The 21,227-nt window shown below is 36.5% G+C and overlaps 1 protein-coding gene across 4 annotated transcripts in view; it reads right to left on the reverse strand.

Moving 5' to 3' along the window:
• Positions 1–20,937, reverse strand: part of LOC121980583 — a 91,261-nt gene extending 70,324 nt beyond the window's left edge. For 2 of the 4 annotated variants that reach the window (XM_042532687.1, XM_042532684.1), the window contains exon 1: positions 20,744–20,937. The gene's annotated coding sequence lies outside the window, so the exon portion shown is untranslated. Of the gene's footprint in view, positions 1–12,045; positions 12,175–20,743 lie in introns of those variants that run through there. The other 2 variants (XM_042532686.1, XM_042532685.1) reach the window with 2 other exon arrangements.
• Positions 20,938–21,227: the final 290 nt, after the last annotated feature.

Consider the following 21,227-nt stretch of genomic DNA (forward strand, 5'->3'; position numbering starts at 1 on the left):
TTATATTGCAATGAAGAAGTGTGTGTCCATGGCCCCCATGGTGTTGTTTTTGGGTTATGTGATTTCAAGAGCGGGTTTGAAAGTTGATGAATCTAAAGCACAAGCAGTGAAAGAATGGTTTACATTGCTGACCTTAACAAAAGCAAGGAGTTTTCATGGTTTGGCTTCATTTTATAGACATTTCATTGCTTCTTTCAGCACTATCATGACTCCTATAACAAATTGTATGAAGCATGGTCGGTTTGAGTTGACTAAGGAGGCAAATTCAACTTTTCGATTGATTAAAGAATGATTCACAATGATGCCAATCTTAGTACTTCTAGATTTTTCTCAACCTTTCAAGTTACACAAAGATGCCTCTAAAGTCAGTATTGGCATTGTACTCAATCATAACAATTGGCCTGTAGCATTTTTTTTAAGAAAATCTATCGGGCGCTAAACTTAACTACAGTCTTATGACGTGGAGTTTATGTTGTCATGTAAGCAATGAGACATTGGCGTCACTATTTATTTCACAGGGCACAAATCATGATTCAGTAAGACACCTTTAGCAACAAAACAAAGTGTCACCTCGGCATGTAAGGTGGGCTGCTTATTTAGAGTAGTTCACCTATATGGTTAGGTATAAAGCAGGGTTTGCTAATTGGGTAGCATATGCTTTGAGTTGCAAAAACAACTTATTGGTTATTATGCAAGTTGATGTGCTAGGTTTTGACTATTTTCGTGGCTTGCTTGCTAATGATCCTTACTATTTTGTGATACTACAAGGTGTACAAGCTGGGAAGAAAATAGAATTTTTCTTGTATGATGGATTTTTGTTTAAAGGTAATCAATTATGTATTTAAGAGAGTCTACATTACAAATAATCAAGGAGTTGCATGGTGAGGGGTATGTTGGTAGACACCAAATATTACAGTTGGTTCATACTTCCTACTTTTGGCCTACACTATGGTGAGAAGTCGAGAAGTATGCGTAATGATGCAAAATTTGTCAAGGCCAAGGGGATGGCCACGAATGCAAGATTGTACATGCCTTTGCCAGTCCCTTCTCAACCTTGGATTGATATCAGCCTGGATTTTATGTTGGGTTTTCCATGTACCTAGCAAGGAAGTGATTCTATCTTTGTTGTCATTGATATATTTTCTAAAATGATTCACTTTATTCCTTGCAAGAAGACTACCGATGTTAGGATGTATACTAAAAGCCTAGCTTTTGGTATAAATATTTAATTAGAAATAAGAATCACATTGGTCAAATGTCTACAATTATGATAAATGTAGTTGCTCAATTAATTTATATTGTAGATAACATGGTGTGTGGTGTCACACACAGAAAATCATGTTATCGGTTCCTTATAAATTATAAACAGTAGCTCACGATCAAAATGGAAAGGAACAAACCATTGGAAGGTCGTAGTGTAATTAGGAATTAGTTTATCTTAACTATATAATTACACTAGTACACTTAGAGTGTATTGAGTAGGACCATTTGAGGTCGTTTCTTTTATACTGACTTTATAAAGGAGGTATGTGTGCTCTTAATCCTAATATAATAACAAGCACATATATTTGATATTTATTTCTTTAATTTATCAATGGGTGAGATTTAGTTCGATAAATCAATAAGCCCAATAAGTTGGGAAATGATATCACTTATAGTGTGTGTTGTTGATTATAGAAGGAAATTGTGTTCTAGTAATCTAGGTTGAGAATGTCCTCAAGAGGAGCTCATAAGGATTGTCATGTTAAACCCTGCAGGTGGACTTAGTCCGACATGACGATAAGGTTGAGTGATACTACTCTTGGACTAAGATATTAATTAAATGAGTTATCAGTAACTCACTTAATTAGTGGACATTCGACATCTTAAATACGGGGAGACTAACACACTCATAATAAGAAGGAGCCCAAAAATGTAATTTGGGATTGGTGCGGTAGTTCAATAATAGTTCTCTAGTGGAATGAATTATTATTGATAAAATTAAGTTTTGTGTTCGGGGCGAACACGGGATGCTTAATTTTATCGGGAGACCAAAACCAATTCTCCTCTCGGTCCCTATCGTAGCCTCTTATTTATAGAGTACTATACCCACCTATACCCACCTTCTATACCCACCTAAAGGGGGTCGACCAAGCTAGCTTTGGAATCAAGCTAGGGTCGGCCTAAGCTTGGTTTATGGGTGGCCAACCTTAGCTTGAACCCAAGCTAGAGGGGGCCGGCCATAATGAAATTAAAAAGAATTTTAATTTTTATTTTTATTATGTGGAAGATATAATTTATTAAAGAGAATTAAAATTAAAATATCTCTCTTAAAAGGGTCTACAAAAGATTAAAGAAAGAGATTAGATCTCTTTCCTTATTTGTAGATTGGAAAGATATTTTATTTTCTCTTTGAAAATTATTCACATGTTAAAAAATTAAAATTATAGAAATTTCTTTTTATCAACCATGAAGGGATTTTTGAAGAGAAATTTTATTTTTAAAATTTCCGGAAACAAATTAGGAAGTTTTAATTTGTTGATTGAAACTCACCTAATTTGCCCCTTTTGATGTGGTCGGCCAAGACATGGAGTTTTAAGAAATTTTGTTTAATTTTTCTTAATTAATTCATGTCAAGGAAAATTAAGGAAATTTTATTGTAATTAAATTTTCTAATTTACCAAGGCTAAGGAATATAAAAGAAGGGGTTGGGGTACCTTCCCTTGGTGAACCTGTATTATTTTTCTCCCTCTCTTATTCCTTGGTGTCGCCGGCCATCCTCTCTTCCCCTCTTCCTCTTTATGGTGGCCGAAACTCTCCTTGGCTTGAAACTCTTGTGGTGGCCGGATTCTACTTGGAGAAGAAGAAGAAGGAGGAGAGAAAGCTTGCATCCCTTGGAGCTTGGTTGGTGGTTTTTTCTTCATCCTTGGTGAAGCTCTTTTGTTTTGGCCGAACCTAGCAAGGAGGAGAAGAAGATGCATTGGTTGTTTCTCATCTCGGAAGATCGTTGCCCACACAACGTCCGAGGTTAGAAGAGGAATATGGTAGAAGATCAAGAGGTCTTTCTAGAAGGTATAACTAGTAATTTTTTCCTTCCGCATCATACTAGTTATTTTTGGAAATAATACCAAATACAAGAGGCTTACGATTCTAGTATTTCGAATTTATTTTCGATGTAGTGTTCTTATGTTTATTTCTTTTCCTTGTGATTTGATTGTCCTTTCGGTTAACCTAAAGTTATTTTAGGAAATTAAATATTAGCTTTCCATAAAAGGTTTTGTCTAGTCGGTGGTGGTTGCTCCCATATTCAAAAAGGTCATGTGCCTCGCCACGTCAGTACTGGGAACCAATTATGGAAATTAATATTTAATAGAATTAATAACTTAAGGTGATTTGGGTTGAACGTGTTAAGTTCCGCAGGAGATCCAAGTCAAAACCAAAAGGAACAAATAAATTAAACTATGGATCAAACGTGTTAAGTTCCGCAGGCGATCCAGGTTTAATTTAAAAGAACACATGGTAGCTAGGAAAAAGTTCAGACCTTTGTACAAAATTTTTGTACAATGGAACCATTAGGTTTTCCGAGTAGCAACCAACAATTGGTATCAGAGCTAGGGTTTTGCCTCTGTGTATTTGGTATTAGTTTAATTATGCACATGTCATACATAATTTAGGCAGGTTAATAGTAGGATGTGCTAACTTTGTGGATGTAGGATCCAAATATTATGGCTTATAGTTATTATGTGTGTGATTGGACCCTTGGACATGTCAAGGGCACTTTATTGTGTGTGCATGATTATATTATAAAATACAGCAAGAGCTGTATTTAGTTTTATTAGGATTTTATTTTTTAAGCTAGTTACATGTACATTCCTTTTATGGCATATAGGATCGATGGATGTAAATTTTTATTTTATGTTCAATCTAGTTTACATGTACATTCCTTCGAGGAATATAGGATCGAAAAATGTAAAATTCTATTTATGTCGCGGATCGAATCTTGCAAGGCGTGGAACCTTTTGAGGATCAGAGGCGCAGCGGAACAAGGAGCAAGATGGATGCGACAACTAGACCCGGTGGCGGTGGCCAAAAATGGCAGCAGCTAGGGTTGGCGACGCACGGAGGATAGCAATAGATAAAAGTCATAATAGTTGAAAATTAGTTTTTCTATTTATTGCTTTTTATGTTGTGTTATGTGTGCTTGTTAGTATGCATGCTAAGTAGACTAGCATAGTCAAGATTCCTCACTTTAAATAACTAAGTGGGAGAGGGATTTATTTTTAAATAAATTCCACGGTCTCCATTACTGGTTTATAAGTGATGCAACAAGCTTGCGCGTTGGCTCTGAGTGCCTTCCTCAATATCGGATGAGCTTGTTTGCCGATCACTAGCTTAAACTTCCATTTTGGATGACTATAGGAAGTTAATTAAGAGCGTGTGATCTTCCCCATCGGAAGGGACGCAATCTTATTAACCGATTTAGTGTCAAGTAATGGTATACACTTAGGCACGTCTAATAGTATCCTCCCCATCGGAGTCACTGCTATTATTTGTGTGACCGAAGAAAACCAACTATTGATTTGTCAAATAAATAAGTTGACAAGATAATAAAATTAAAAATCCCTCTTACAAATGTTTGATTTTGTATACGTCCACACTATCGTGGCATACAAAATTCACGGTGTTTGAGGTAATTTTATTTGTCATAAAGATTTATTGACAGGATAATTAATGGGTAAACCCCTCCTCTTACAAATGTTTAATTTTGTATACGTCCACACTATCGTGACATGCAAAATTCACGGTGTTTGAGGTGTTGGTGAATTTAAATAATATTGTTTGAGGAATCAATGTTATTTTAAATTCAAAAGTTTTGACCAAATATTTGATCAAAGAAAGATCAACTATTAATTTTATTCATTATAAAGTAAAGTTGACGAGATAATAAAATTAATGGATAAAATCTTTTTTTTTTTGATTTTGTATACGTCCACACTATCGTGGCATATAAAATTCATGGGGATTTTAAGGAATTGATCTTGACCAAATATTTTTGTGATTCTTAGGATTTAAAATGTTTGTCAATTCCCTAGTTGTTATACTATAGAAAAGACTTAGTAGTCCCGATTGTAATGATTGGAAATAGGACTTGGACATTAAGGTAGTCTGTCTTTTTAACTAAAGAACAATATAGGTGTATTTAATTCATTAGTTGAAACATGTTTAGTGGTGTTATTTACCAGAACCTGGAGTGTAGATACAGATGCCATTAATCATGTCCGCAATTCATTGCAAGGGTTCCAGGAAACTCGAAAACTATATGAAAGGTAAATCACCGTCTACATGGGCACTACTGCAAAAAGTGGTAGCTATTGCAGTGGGAGATTCTTATCCTCTGATAGGAATAGAATAGGGATTATTAGAAATTGTCTTTACGTACTAAGTTTAGAAAGAACCTGATTTCAGTTTCTAAACTATTATAGAATAGATATTGTGTCTATTTTGATAACAAAGCTGTTATCAAGAAAAATAGAGAAGTTATCTATTCTGGTATGTTGGTTGACAATTTATAATCCAATAACTCCCACGATGCAATAAATGGAAATTAGTAACACATCTTCTAACTTTAAGAGAAAGCAACCTTCGGAAATGAACCAATTATATCTTTGACATCTAAAGCTAGGTTATATTAACTTAAGTAGGATTCATTGGTAGCTGATGAACTTTTGGGTTCATTAGTAGTGGAAATCTTTCCAACCTGTGAGTCTTACTTGGAAGGAAAATAACCAAGAAGCTTTTAAGTCTAAGGGGTATGGAGCCAAAGATATATAGGAATTGGTTCATTCTGATTTGTGTGATCCTATGACTATCCAGACAAGAGGTATTTTCAAATATTTCATCTATTTTATAGACAACTATTTGAGATACGGATACATTTACTTGATGTACCGCAAGTCTAAGTGCTTTGATTAGTTCAAAGAGTACAAGGCTGATGCGGAGAAACGTCAAAGTAAAAGTATCAAGATACTACAGTGAGATCGTAGTGGCAAGTACCTCTTGGGAGAATTTAGGAGTCACTTATCAGAAGTAGGGATTCAATCCCAACTAACTGCACCTGGTACACCCCAACAAAATGGTGTAGAAAAAGGAAGGTATATAACTCTTATAGAAATAAGTAGATTGATAATGAGTTATTACCAAATTCATTTTAAGGATATACTCTGGAAACGTAAGTGAATATAGTACCTTCCAAAGTCAGAACTCTCTACTCATATAGAATTGCTGAATAAGCGTAAGCCTATTTTGAAGCATATTCGGATTCGGGTAGTCCAGCACATATGCTGAAGAGAGACAATGATAAGTTGGACAGGAATTCACTTGTTTGTGGGTTATCCTAGAGAAATGAAAGTAGGTTTATAGTCTTAAAAATCAGAAGGTCATCGTTAGCATCAATGACCGATTTTTAGAAAAGGACTATGTAATAAACCACGTGCCCATAAATAAATTTGTTCTTAAGGAAATAATAAAGGACATGTCTAATCTAGTACCAACTGTACAAGATAAAATATCACAAGGAAACTGCAACACGTATCACAAATGATACACAATTGCAGAAAGTGCCTCGTCGTAGTGGGAGGGTTGTTAGGCAACCAAAAGAATTCATGTTTTGGGAGAGTTTTTGGACTTGATCCCAAATGAACATGAGTCTGATCCCGGAAATATGACGAAGCACTTCAAGATAAAGATGCAGCATCTTGGCAAAGAGTAATGAATAATAGAATTAGAATATATGTATTCTAATAAAATCTGGAAGCTTGTAGAACCACCAAATGGTGTAAAAGCCTTTGGGTGTAAAAAGGTCTATAATAGGAAAAGAGGGATAGACAGGAAGGTAGAAACTTTCAAAGCAAGGCTTGATGAAAAAGGAAATTTTTTCACTGGTAGTCATGCTTAAGTCTATCCGGATTCTTTTATCTATTTGGCAAGTGGATGTCAAGACAGCATTTCTTAATGGAAGTCTTGAAGAAAGCATCCATATAAAATCAACCAGAAGGGTTCATTGCAAAGGACTAAGAGCATCTTGTGTGCAAGCTCAATCAGTCTATGGACTGAGGCAAAGCTTCAAGGTCTTGGAACATCCGGTTTATCAAAGTAATCCAGATGGATTTATTTAGTAACCAGATAAGTCTTGTGTATACAAAAGGTGTGATGGAAACGTGGTGGTATTTCTTGTACTATACGTAGATAACATTTTTGATAGTTGGAAACAATATCAAAATGTTGTCAGAAGTAAGGGTATATTTGTCCAAACAATTCGATATAAAGGACTTGGGAGAATGTATATATTCTTGAGATCAAAGTAATAAGGGATCACAAGAAAAGAATATTTTACTTATTCCAAGCTTCATATATCGAAAAAAATAAAATCCTTGCTCGTTTTAAGCATGCAGAACTCTAAGAAAGGGTTCTTATCTTTTAGGCATGGAGTAGCTTTATCTAAAGAGATGACTCCGAAGACATTAAAGGAGATAAAGGACATGAAGGCAGTTCCTTATGCTTCGGCTCTGGGAAGCCTAATGTATGCAATGCTGTGTACGAGACAGGATATCTGTTTTGCCGTGGGCATGGTTAGCAGATATCAAAGTAACCCTAGACAAGGACATTAGTCTACAGTAAAGCATATATTGAAGTACCTTAGAGGCACTAGAGATTATATGCTAGCTTACAAGGCAGCTATTTTGGTCCCTGTGGGTTGCATGGATTTTGACTTCCAATCGGATAAGGACAATAATAAGTCAACCTCGGGGTTTTGTGTTTACTTTAAGAGGTAAAGTCATAACTATGGAAGAGTGATAAGCATAGGTGTTTTTCTGGACTCCACCATAGAAGCTTAGTATATGGCAAGCCTCTGAGGTAGCCATAAAAGCTGAATGACTCAATAACCTCAAGATAGACTTAGATATGATTTCTAGTTTGTCCAAAGATTATTACAATTTATTGTAATAATATTGGTGCAGTAGCAAACTCGAAGAAACTATAAGTCTATAAGGCAAGTAAACACAATAGAGCGCAAGTACCACCCAATATGAGAAATCGTATAAACGAGGAGAAGTTGTTGCTGCCTAGATTGCATCAGATGATGACCTATAGATCTTTTCACTAAGGTCCTTAAGGCGAGTGCTTTTGATGGGTATGTTGAAGGGTTGGGAATCAGATGTATGTTAGCAGATATGGCGGCTTAGTCTTTTAGTATAAGTGGGAGATTGTTAGGATGTATACTAAAAGCCTAGCATTTGGTATAAATATTTATCTAGAAATAAGAATCACATTGGTCAAATGTCTACATTTATGATAAATGTAGTTGCTCAATTAATTTATATTGTAGATAACATGGTGTGTGGTGTCACACACAGAAGATCATGTTATCGGTTCCTTATAAATTATAAACAGTAGCTCACGACCAAAATGGAAAGGAACAAACCATTGGAAGGTCGTAGTGTAATTAGGTATTAGTTTATCTTGACTATATAATTACACTAGTACACTTAGAGTGTATTGAGTAGGACCATTTGAGGTCGTTTCTTTTATACTGACTTTATAAAAGAACAAAGACCTCAGTTATTATGGAAGTGTGTGCTCTTAATCCTAATATAATAACAAGCACATATATTTGATATTTATTTCTTTAATTTATCAATGGATGAGATTTAGTTCGATAAATCAATAAGCCCGATAAGTTGGGAAATGATATCACTTATAGTGTGTGTTGTTGATTATAGCTGGAAATTATGTCCTAGTAATCTAGGTTGAGAATGTCCTCAAGAGGAGCTCATAAGGATTGTCATGTTAAACCATGCAGGTGGACTTAGTCCGACATGACGATAAGGTTGAGTGGTACTACTCTTGGACTAAGATATTAATTAAATGAGTTGTCAGTAACTCACTTAATTAGTGGGCATTCGACATCTTAAACACGGGGAGACTAACACACTCATAATAAGAAGGAGCCCAAAAATATAATTTGGGATTGGTGCGGTAGTTCAATAATAGTTCTCTAGTGGAATGAATTATTATTGATAAAATTAAGTTGTGTGTTCGGGGCGAACACGGGATGCTTAATTTTATCGGGAGACCAAAACCAATTCCTCCTCTCGGTCTCTATCGTAGCCTCTTATTTATAGAGTACTATACTCATCTATACCCACCTTCTATACCCACCTAAAGGGGGCCGGCCAAGCTAGCTTTGGAATCAAGCTAGGGCCGGCCTAAGCTTGGTTTATGGGTGGCCGGCCCTAGCTTGAACCCAAGCTAGAGGGGGCCGACCATAATGAAATTAAAAAGAATTTTAATTTTAATTTTTATTATGTGGAAGATATAATTTATTAAAGAGAATTAAAATTAAAATATCTCTCTTAAAAGGGTCTACAAAAGATTAAAGAAAGAGATTAGATCTCTTTCCTTATTTGTAGATTGGAAAGATATTTTATTTTCTCTTTGAAAATTATTCACATGTTAAAAAATTAAAATTTTAGAAATTTCTTTTTATCAACCATGAAGGGATTTTTGAAGATAAATTTTATTTTTAAAATTTCCGGAAACAAATTAGGAAGTTTTAATTTGTTGATTGAAACTCACCTAATTTGCCCCTTTTGATGTGGCCGGCCAAGACATGGAGTTTTAAGAAATTTTGTTTAACTTTTCTTAATTAATTCATGTCAAGGAAAATTAAGGAAATTTTATTGTAATTAAATTTCCTAATTTACCAAGGCTAAGGAATATAAAAGAGGGGGTTGGGGTGGCTTCCCTTGGTGAACCTGTATTATTTTTCTCCCTCTCTTATTCCTTGGTGTGGCCGGCCATCCTCTCTTCCCCTCTTCCTCTTTGTGGTGGCCGAAACTCTCCTTGGCTTGGAGCTCTTGTGGTGGCCGGATACTACTTGGAGAAGAAGAAGAAGGAGGAGAGAAAGCTTGCATCCCTTGGAGCTTGGTTGGTGGTTTTTTCTTCATCCTTGGTGAAGCTCTTTTGTTTTGGCCGAACCTAGCTAGGAGGAGAAGAAGGTGCATTGGTGGTTTCTCATCTCGGAAGATCGTTGCCCACACAACGTCCGAGGTTAGAAGAGGAATACAGTAGAAGATCAAGAGGTCTTTCTAGAAGGTATAACTAGTAATTTTTTCCTTCCGCATCATACTAGTTATTTTTGGAAATAATACCAAATACAAGAGGCTTACGATTCTAGTATTTCGAATTTATTTTCGATGTAGTGTTCTTATGTTTATTTCTTTTCCTTGTGATTTGATTGTTCCTTTCGGTTAACCTAAAGTTATTTTAGGAAATTAAATATTAGCTTTCCATAAAAGGTTTTGTCTAGTCAGTGGTGGTTGCTCCCATATTCAAGAAGGTCATGTGCCTCGCCACGTCAGTACTGGGAACCAAATATGGAAATTAATATTTAATGGAATTAATAACTTAAGGTGATTTGGGTCGAACGTGTTAAGTTCCGCAGGAGATCCAAGTCAAAACCAAAAGGAACAAATAAATTAAACTATGGATCAAACGTGTTAAGTTCCGCAGGCGATCCAGGTTTAATTTAAAAGAACACATGGTAGCTAGGAAAAGGTTCAGACCTTTGTACAAAATTTTTGTACAGTGGAACCATTAGGTTTTCCGAGTAGCAACCAACAATTAATGTGGCATAAATTAAAGTTCTTTCGAGATGTCTACCATATTCATGGTCTTCTAGCGTCCATTGTTTCAAATTAGGATACTCATTTTCTTTGTCATTTTTGGCGCAGGTTGTGGAGAATGGTTAATACATAGTTAAATTTTAGTAGTGTTTACTATTCTCAAATAGATGATTAGACGGCAATTGTGAATTGGTCGGATGGTACTTTATTGCACTGCTTAGTGGGAGACCATGTGAAGAATTAGGATCAGAAGCTGTGTTAGGTAGAATTTGCTCACAACTATGTAGTGAATCGCAGTACTAGTTTTAGCCCATTCTAGGTAGTTTACTCGGTTCAACCTTGAGGTCCATTGGATTTGATATCATTGCCAAACGAGGTGATAGTCTACAGTAAAGCTACGAACTTTGTGAATAGGTTGCAGGGAGTCCATAAAGTCATTCATCAATAGCTATCGATCTTTAATTTCAAGTACAAATACACTGCAAACCAAAAGTGTCAGCACTTAGAATTTGATGTTGGGGATTTTGTATGGGTAGTTCTAACTAAGGATCATTTTGCCACTAGGGATTACAACAAATTATCAACCAATAATATTAATTGGTTCAGTCGAGATTATTGAGAAGATAAACCCCAATACGTATTGTTTGAAGTTGTCTAGTTATATTCACACTATCAATGTTTTTAATGTGAAGCATTTGATTCCTTTTCATGATGATTCTGCTGATGATGATGTGGTCAGCAATTCTAGGGCAAATTTTCTCCACCCTAGGAGAATGATACGGGAATAACATAGCAAACTTTTGAAGATTATAAGTTATGAGGTGCTCTTTTTTATTTTAATCGAAACTCTTTTAGATATTTAGATTTGTTGTTGGGTGGAAACCATAATCGGCCAACTTTCGGATCCAAAAAATATAATTTAGGGCCTTTTCAAAGGCTCCAAACATCCTTTTACTATTTTTAGTTTTTTTTTATTTTTAGGTATTTAAGGGCATTTTCATCTTTTGCAAGTTAAGTCTTGGGCTTATTTGAACTCGTGTTTAGTTATTTTAAGATAATTTGGATTAATATTATTTCAAGTCATCAGTCTCTTCTTGGGAACATTGAGTTTTCCTATTTGCTAGTATGTCTCTTCAAATCGATAAACAAGGATGATCCAATAGAATAAAATAACAAAGAAAATATGGCTAGCTAGGCACGGCAATGAAACCCACACCGCTCTCTTCCAAAATCCAAACCCACAAGAAAAAACGTCAAAATTAAGAACCGACTTTTGAACGAAGCGAGGAACCTCTAACGACGAAATCAACTTGAGTAAATATCTTCTAAACAAATATATATAGAAGCAAATGAAACAAGAGCAAACAAATTAATCTCGCACCTGATCGAACACCTGAAGAAACTCCCTCCTATTGAGCGTTTCAAAGCAACTCTTCTGCCAATCTTATGTTACCAAGGAAGAAAATTCAAAGACTCATCTTAATTTTAAAGCTTCGCTTCTTCTTCATTGTTGCCCACAATTGAAGAACACCATTTAACGAATCGCATTTAAGACTCCTATTGCAATCATTTTCTTTTTCATAAATGCAGAGATTTAGAAGACACTTGTGAAGTCAATATTTCAAGTCTCTATCAGGGGAGACGCATGTAATTTTTATCTGAAAATAATAATTGCATGGGGATGAATATTCTTAGAGATAGCTCAAGAATTATGACCAGTGCCTCAGGATGTAATTTAACTTGAGTCAAGCCGAATAATGAAAGACTCGTGCTTGGATTTGGTTCATTATCCTTAAGCTCGAGTTCGGTTCGAGTTCGATTCGAACTTTAGTTCTTAAGTTCGAACTCGACTTGTAATAAAATTAAATAGCTCTAATTCGGCTCGAGCTTAGTTCGAAAAAAGTTCGTTTAAAAATTAAATGAATGTTGTTCAACTTCGTTTAAAAATTAAACGAACTTAGTTGGAGCTTATCTAAGATAATTAACTATAATAATTAATAATATATTATTATATCTATTTATGTTATATTTATATATATATATATATATATATATATATATATATATATATATATATATAAGATAAACGAACGCGTTCGCGAATCTTTTAACGAACACATTTATGAGCCTCTAAATAAATATGTTCGTGAGTTTACGAACCAAAAACTGTTAAGTTCGAACTCATTTCAATAATAATTTTGAGCTCGAAATTAGGCTCGAGCTCGACTCATTGGCTTAATCAAATTAACTCGAACGAATTTTTTTCGAATCGAGATCCAAATAGTTCGCGGACGGTTTACCTTATTCATACTTTTGAAGACAAAAATGAACGACCTTTCACCTAAGTTGGTGAAGATGTGTTATGGGAAAACGTTAGGCTGTCATACATTAATCTAAGGTGTGAGACACAAGGTGGAGTCATGTATTAGCTGTTAGAAACTAAACAATCTGTTGCCGAAGATTTTACGAGGTATTAGCTGAATTTAAATTGTACTGAATTAAATTCAACTTACAGTAGAGATGACCTGAGCAGATAATCTCAGGCTGCCAGTAGGGGCTGGTTTCCGTAACGTAGCAGAGCTGAGAAACAGGGGCGACAGGGCAGGTTTGCAGAGCGGCAGACCAGAGCGACAGGTCAAGTCTACAAAGCAGAAGAGCAGGGTAGGGCAGGTCTGCAGAGCGGAAGACCAGAGTGGCAGAACAGATCTGCAGAGTGGCAGACCAGAGCAGCAGGTCTGCAGAGCAGAGTAACCAGGTCTGCAGTGGGACAGACTAGACAGTAAGGTCGGGCGAAAATTCCAACCGGGCAAGCTGACCGAGGCCTGCGAGTAGCAGTTTCCTTGAAACAGATTCACCCACCTCCGGCTGTGCTTCGAGGTTTACTCGGGTCGTCTGTTTCCCAGGATACAATGATCGACCGTGAACTCCACCAAGCACTGGTGGTCACGGCGAATTGAGTGACACCCGAATGCTACCACGGGCACTCTATTGAGTAAGAGTTGCACGATAGAGGAGGGGAATGTGGTGGAGAGCTTCTGCCTTCTTCGCTGTGTTATCTACGTAACCTTTTGCCTGTGGTCGCAGTCTCCTTATATAGGAGCTCAAGACTAAAGGACAGCGCTTGGGCAAATTTTGCCTCGATCGGTCCAGCATTCGTGTGCGCAGTACGCGCTCGCGCATGAGTCAACTTGGTTCAGTACAATCCGGGCCTTGGATTTGCACCCCCCCCCTGTGCACCCACGCGTGAGAGAGAGCCTCTCCCCATGTATTTGTTCACATCCTCGATGTATGTGAATCAATATAAACCAACAAAGATGCCAAGAAACTCCCAATGTGGGACTAAAGTCTCATGTACAATAGAGCTTCTTCTTTTCCTCCTCTTCTCCATTCACATTTATTCAACATTAGCTTACCAGGGCTTTAGCCCAAGAGCCCTACGAGTTGAGAAAGAGGAGAAAGAAAGAAGGTAAGAGGAGGAAGATAAAAATTTAATTATCAGTCCAGGGCTTTTATAGAGTTTGGTAAAAAGTGGATATTAAATCAGAGTCATTGATAAAAAAATTAAACCAGTGGTTCCAAAGAAACCATTGATTTCCAACATTCAAATAAAATAAAATAATAATAAAAAATTAAATGTTTCCGATCTGTTTAACCGAGTGAACAGATAACTAGCCCGTTGAACTGATTATAGATCTGGCCCGGGTCCGGTTCGAACATGGCCCACTGGTTCAAAAAGAAAGGAAGAAAGCTGGAGAAAGGGTTCGAAAAGCAGAAGAAGGTGCACCAAACTTACTATGTGGCTGGATATAGAGAATAAGATGAAGACAAAGGATGCAGAAGACAAAAGGAAGTGAATGAATGTGATACTTCTTTTGATTGACCTAATAAATCTTGGCTGCGACACAGTAGGGTTGCAACATAGACTCCTCGAGCCATTAGATGGCAAGATTTTTTTTTCCTCAACATTGGATTATTCGATTGAATGGTCATGATCTCAACTCAATCTTCGCCATTAAAGTGCAGATGTGATAAGTTATGAAGCGCCGCATCAATCCTAAGGCGGTTTAAATATAGTTGTCGAATGCAAAGGACAAATAGGCACCAATGCGCTCCCTAAGTTGGATGCAAGATGGCGTCAGCAACAAAACTATAGTATGCCCTCACAATTAATACAGTAAGGTATTCACACGGTCCGAAGTGGACACTGCATGCAACCCCATTAATGAAACGGTATAATGAACCAATCATCAACATGATACATGACCACGTGTATCATATCTCACAAATAAAAAAGTTTTCTCTCCCCAGCAACTAACCTTCTGATAGCTGCCCTAATAAAACATAAACACATCAGACTAACATTCAGAAAAGATAAAAGGGGTAGGTAATGGATAGTTTAGCACAATCTAGTCAGTCAGACTATGCTTCTTTCGACTAAACTTGAAGGGGAGGCTTGTAATACGTAGGTTTCTTTCTGTCGCTACATGTCTCATAGGTCAAAAGTTGTGTTGATTTATCGATCAAAGTCAAAATGGGGCAAACCTGACCCAAGGTAAAGTTAACTTTGCTTGGATGGAACTCAGATCTAATTGAATGGGCTAAATACACTCATCCTTGTGATTAAAAAACAAGCCATTGATCATGTCTCAGTCTCAACTCCTAACCCAGACCCTACCTTAGTCTTGATGACAGACTCTATCTTAGTCACAGACTCTATCTCAGTCTTAGCAACATACTCTCTCCCAGTCTCGGCGAGAGACTCTCTCCCAGTCTCGACGAGAGACTCACTCTTAGTCTCAACAACAAAATCTCTCCTAGTCTCAGCAAGAGACTCTCTCTAAGTCTCAATGCAAACTCTATTTCAATCTCGGCAACAAACCCTCTCCCAGTCTCAACGACATACTCTATCTCATTCTAGGCAACAGACTCTTTCCTAATCTTGGCAAGAGCCTCCCTCTCAGTCTCGGTGAGAGCCTCTCTCCTAATCTCAATGAGAGGCCCTCTCCTAATCTCAGCAAGAGACCCTCTCTCAGTCTTGACGACAGACTCTACCTGAGTCTGAGTGAGAGACACTCTCCCAGTTTTAGTGAGCGACCCTCTCTCAATCTTGGCAGAAGACTCTCTCTTAGTCTTGGCAAGATACCCTGGCTTAGTCTCGACTACAGACTCTCTTCCAATCTTAGAGAGAGGCTCCCTCCCAATCTCAGCGACAGACCCTATCTTAGTCTCAGCAACAAACTCCCTTTCGATCCTTGCCACAATCATCAACATCATCTCAATATCTGTCCCAATCGCCAACGCTCTCCCTCAAAGGCGGATCTCGACATCATCTCAGTCTCTGTTTTCAATCTTGACCTTGAATATTCCCAAGGTCACTCCACATCGATGTTACTTTTTTCATCCTTAAGATAGGTATACACCCTACATGGGCTCGCCAATAGTGATTGTGAATATTCTAAGATGTGTGACATCCTGAGAACAAAGGAGGGGTTACAAGGTTGTCAAATTTGGTATCCTAGATACGGCCCCTATTGACACATGGCACTGGATGAAAGCAGAAACACCCAATGACTATCGGATCTAGTCTCATCGGCTCCCGCAATGATGATATTATGATTGACTAGAGATACTCTCCAGACAACTATCTAGACGCTCACGAAGGTAATGACAAAAAGTTCCAAATTCTCTTCAACTCTGCCGGTTCTACTCTTTCTCTCCTTTTCCATTCTACAGATCACCTCAAGTAAACCATAACTTGAATGTCGGAGTGGCCACGGGATCCATCCCTGGTTAGTCTAATCCTCTCTTTGAGTGCATCTCAAGTCCTTTTACCCCTTTCATCGACAATCTTTGGAGCTTGCGTACGTCAGCAAGTTTGTTCACTAGTGGATGTCCATGATATTTAGCCAACACAACTAACTTTATTAGATTTGGTGAATCAAAATTGACCATAATTTGTTTGCCAAATGAAAGAAAAAAAGAGGAAAATTAAAGTGTTTTCAATAAGCATACGGGATCAGCAAGTAGAATGCAAACGTTAACTGATTCAGCAAAGAAAGTTGCTAGACTATAGATATTTATTTGTTTATAGTTTTAGGGTAATTTGGTCATTTTTCCATTTATATTTAGGGTTTAGGGTTTCTTAACTTAACTATATAAGGATTTATATTCTATATTTTTTACTATGAATTTTGAATTCAATAATATGACTATATTTTTCATTTTCTTAATTTCTACATGGTATTAAAGCGATTCTCCTTCTCTAACCTAATTTTTTCTGTTGCCTCCTGTTATTGCTTCCTATTGCTGTTGGAGTCTCCTACTGTTGTTGTCGATTTTGGTACCTACATCCTTTTCTACTAATTTCAGGCCGACGCCTTATGCTACCGATTTTGGCACGGACATTTTTTTTCTACTGATTTTGGTGTCAACGCCCTGTGCTGCCGATTTCAGTATCGACGCTTTTTTCTGTCGATTTTAGTGTCAATGCCCTATGCTGCCAATTTTGGCGCCGATATTATTTTCTACTGATTTTGGTACTAACGGCCTACGTTGCTAATTTCTACGTCGACATCCTTTTTTGCCTTGGATTCTTCGTGTGACTACAGGTCATCCTGACACCAGTTTTTACGGACCATAAAAATATGTGTCCTTACAATTTAGTTATTCTGAGCATTATTTGTTCTGTCATTGTGTCTAGTCGTACAGATGCTTTATGAAAATCTGATCCATATATATTAGAGCAGTTTCAATAGTTCTTTGCTTCACAACCCTCTGCCTTGTCAACTTCCTCTCATATAGGTTTGTCATCGTCTGGTATTTTAGGTATATCTTCATCCTTATGAATTTTGGACTCTAGTGCCTCCCATCATATGTCATCTAATTCATTTTTTGTTTCTTTTTCTCCTAGTTCATCTATTATATTGTGACTGCTGATGGTATACCTATGTCATTAGTTGATGTTGGTTCAATTGTTACATCTTATTTATCTCTTACTAATATTTATTATAATCTGAGTCTTACTTTAAATCTTGTTTCTATTAGTCAATTATGTGAGTCTAGATACTTAGTCTCTTTTTCTTCATCCAAATGTTATATTCAGAACCTGTAATCTTAGAGGTTGATTGAGACAAGTCATAGGTAAGGAGGACTCTATATTTTAGGTCAACTCAAAGTACTAGAAGTTGTAGCTTCAAGTGTGAATTTATCATCTTTTCATCTAAATAGTTCATCTTCTTATTTTTATTCATGACACTCTTATTTAGGTCATGTTTCAGTATCTCGTTTATAGTTTTTAGCTTCTATAGAAGTATTAGGACATTTAAAAAGTTCTGATATTTCTGATTGTAGTAGTTAAACTCGCCAAATTTTTTACCTTACCATTTTCTAAAAGTCTTTCTTTTTCTTCTATTATATTTAATCTTATCCATTCTGATGTGTGATGACCCTCTCCTATTCCTACAAAAGGGGGGGTTAAAGTATTATGTTTCATTTATTGATGATTACACTCGTTACTTTTAGGTCTATCTTATGAAACACAGATTTGATTATCTTATAATTTTTAACAACTTTAGAGCTCTTGTGAAAACTCAATATTCTAGTGTCATAAAGTATTTTCGTTGTGATTTGGGCGGTGAATACACTTCAAATTAATTTTCACATTTATTTACTTCTGATAGTATTATTCATCAAATCTCGTGTACAGATACTCCTAAATAGAATGGTATGACTGAATGGAAATATAGGCATCTTGTTGAAACAACCCGTTTATTTTTATTGTCTGCCAGTGTTCCTAGTGCCTTTTGGGGGGAAGCAATCTTTATTGCTACTCACGTTATTAATAGAATTTCAACCTCACACAATTTAGGCTTTTCACCTTTTGAAAAATTGTATGAGCATGCTCCTATTTATTCCTCTTTGCGTGTTTTTAGTTGTACTTACTTCGTCCTTCGTCCACATATAGAGCGTAATAAGTTAGTCTTTTGTTCTGCTCTTTGTGTCTTTTTGGGTTATGATATTAGTTAAAAAGGATATCATTGTTTTGATCTCGTTAGTCAAAAATTGTATGTCTCTCGTCATGTTGTATTTCTTGAGCATATTCCATTCTTTTCTATTCCTGTTAGTTCGCATAATATGACAAAGTCAAATTCGCTTTGCATTGATCCTTTCAATACTGAGACTGAGGAAGATTCACCCACAGCTCCTACTAGTAGCTTAACTGAATCTGGTATTTTGGTTCCCGAGATATCTGTTCCACATGCTCCTCCTTCTACCACTACCCAATCATCTCCTAAGGTTTCGAATGATCCTTCTCTCCACTGTCATCAATCCACTCGTGTTCGTAAGTCTACTAAATTACCATATTTTACTTACTCTTGTTATTCTCATTCTTTTGCTTCATTTGTTTCATCTATTCATTATCTTTTTGAGCATGTGTCCTATAGAGAAGATGTTTGTAACTCACTTTGGTAGAGTGTTATGACTGAGGAACCGATTGCTTTGCATTAGACTCATACATGGAATTTGATACCGTTGCCACCAGGAAAACACACTATTGGCTTTTGTTGGGTATATAAGATCAAAACTAAATCTAATGGATCTATCGAACGATACAAAGCTCGTCTTGTTACTAAAAATTATTCTCAGGAGTATGACATATATTATGAGGAAACATTTGCTCTCGTTATAAAAATAATGACTGCTCATACTCTGATTTTTGTTGCTTTTGTTTGTCGATGGAGAATATTTCAGATGGATGTCAAGAATGCATTTTTAAATGGTGATCTTCATGAAGAAGTTTATATGACACCTCCTCCTAGTATTTCACACCAACCTGATAAAATTTACAGGCTTCATAAAGCATTTTATGGTCTCAAACAAGCACCTCGTGCTTGGTTTGAGAAGTTTTCTACGGTGATCACTTCGCTTGGTTTTCATCCTAGTAATCATGATTCAACATTATTAGTCAGATGTATGAGTGCAGGTTGTATTCTTTTATCATTATATGTTGATAACATGATTATTACTGGTGTTGATTCTAATGAAATTGCTTCCTTGAAGTCTGAGTTGGCTCGTTGTTTTGCTATGAAAGATTTGAATTTACTATGCTACTTTCTAAGCATTGCGGTTGCTTATTCCCCAAAAAGTTATCTTTTATCCCAGTCAAAGCATATATTTGATCTGTTTGAGCATGCTCGTCTTACTGATAATAGAGTCGTTGGTACTCCTATTGAGACTAATGCTCGATATTCTCCATATGATGACTCACCTTTGGCAGATCCTAGTTTGTACAGAACTATTGTTGGAAGCTTGGTTTATCTTACCATGATTCATCCAGATATTATGTATACTGTTCACGTGGTTAGTCAATTTGTCGCTACACCAACTATAATTCATTGGGCTGAAGTATCTTCAGAGTACTCAATTTCAAAGTCTTTTATTTTTTCTACTTTATCTTTGGAGATGCATACATACTTTGATGTTGATTGGGGTGGCGATCCTACGGATCGTAAATCTACCACTGACAGATTACTTATTTATTTAAGCAGGATGTTATATTATATATACTTATTTGTTTATAATTTTTAGGATAATTTGGTCATTTTTCTTTTTCTATTTAGGATTTCTGGCTATAAATTTTAAATTTAATAATATGATTATCTTTTTTCTTTTTCTAATTTCTACTCAAATCATAACTTGAAAAAATACGAAAGGCAGGAATTTCTAAGCTGATAAACCTCAGGAAATCGATAAATAGGGATGATCCAATGGAATAAAATAACAAAGACAATATGGCTAGCTAGGCACGGCAATGAAACGTTTCCCTCGTAAAAATCCCTCCTCCGGTGATATTTGTGCCTATCGAAGCAATCCAATCCTCCAATGTGCTAACAGCTTAATTCAGAACACCGCTCTCTTCCAAAATCCAAACCCACAAGAAAAAACGTCAAAATTAATTAAGAACCGACTTTTGAACGAAGCGAGGAACCTTTGACCATGGAATCAACTTACTTGAGTAAATATCTAAACAAATATATATAGAGGCAAATGAAACTCGAGCAAACAAATTAATCTCGCACCTGATCAAGAAACTCCCTCCTATCGAGCGTTTCAAAGCAACTCTTCTGCCACTGCTGCCTCTTGGACTCCTTTCCGGCTTTCCGCCGGTCTCGCGACGAGCATGGAGTTACTGCGAACCAGGACCTTAATTTTTGTACGCTCGCGAGCGAGCAGGATGGAGAACGATAACTAACGTCGACCACTCACTGTCGATCGATATATTGGCCGGAGATAATTGTAACATTTTAAATAGCAGTCGGACGAGGCAGCTGTCAGTCTGCTACTTCCTCGGCTGCATTGAATGGCCGCTTGGTTCGGGCCCCTTGACCCGTACGTGAAAGAGAACGACATGTTTAGGATAACCGAAATTTTGAACCTACGAACCATAATTTAAAATTATGGGGTATACTATAATATCACTATCACATAAAAATAAAAAATACATAACTTTTATAAATTTTTCCTAATCGTCATAAACCTAAAAGTAACTTTATATTAATATAA

Source organism: Zingiber officinale, chromosome 5A (assembly GCF_018446385.1).
Source record: "Zingiber officinale cultivar Zhangliang chromosome 5A, Zo_v1.1, whole genome shotgun sequence".
Classification (NCBI taxonomy): Eukaryota; Viridiplantae; Streptophyta; class Magnoliopsida; order Zingiberales; family Zingiberaceae; genus Zingiber; species Zingiber officinale.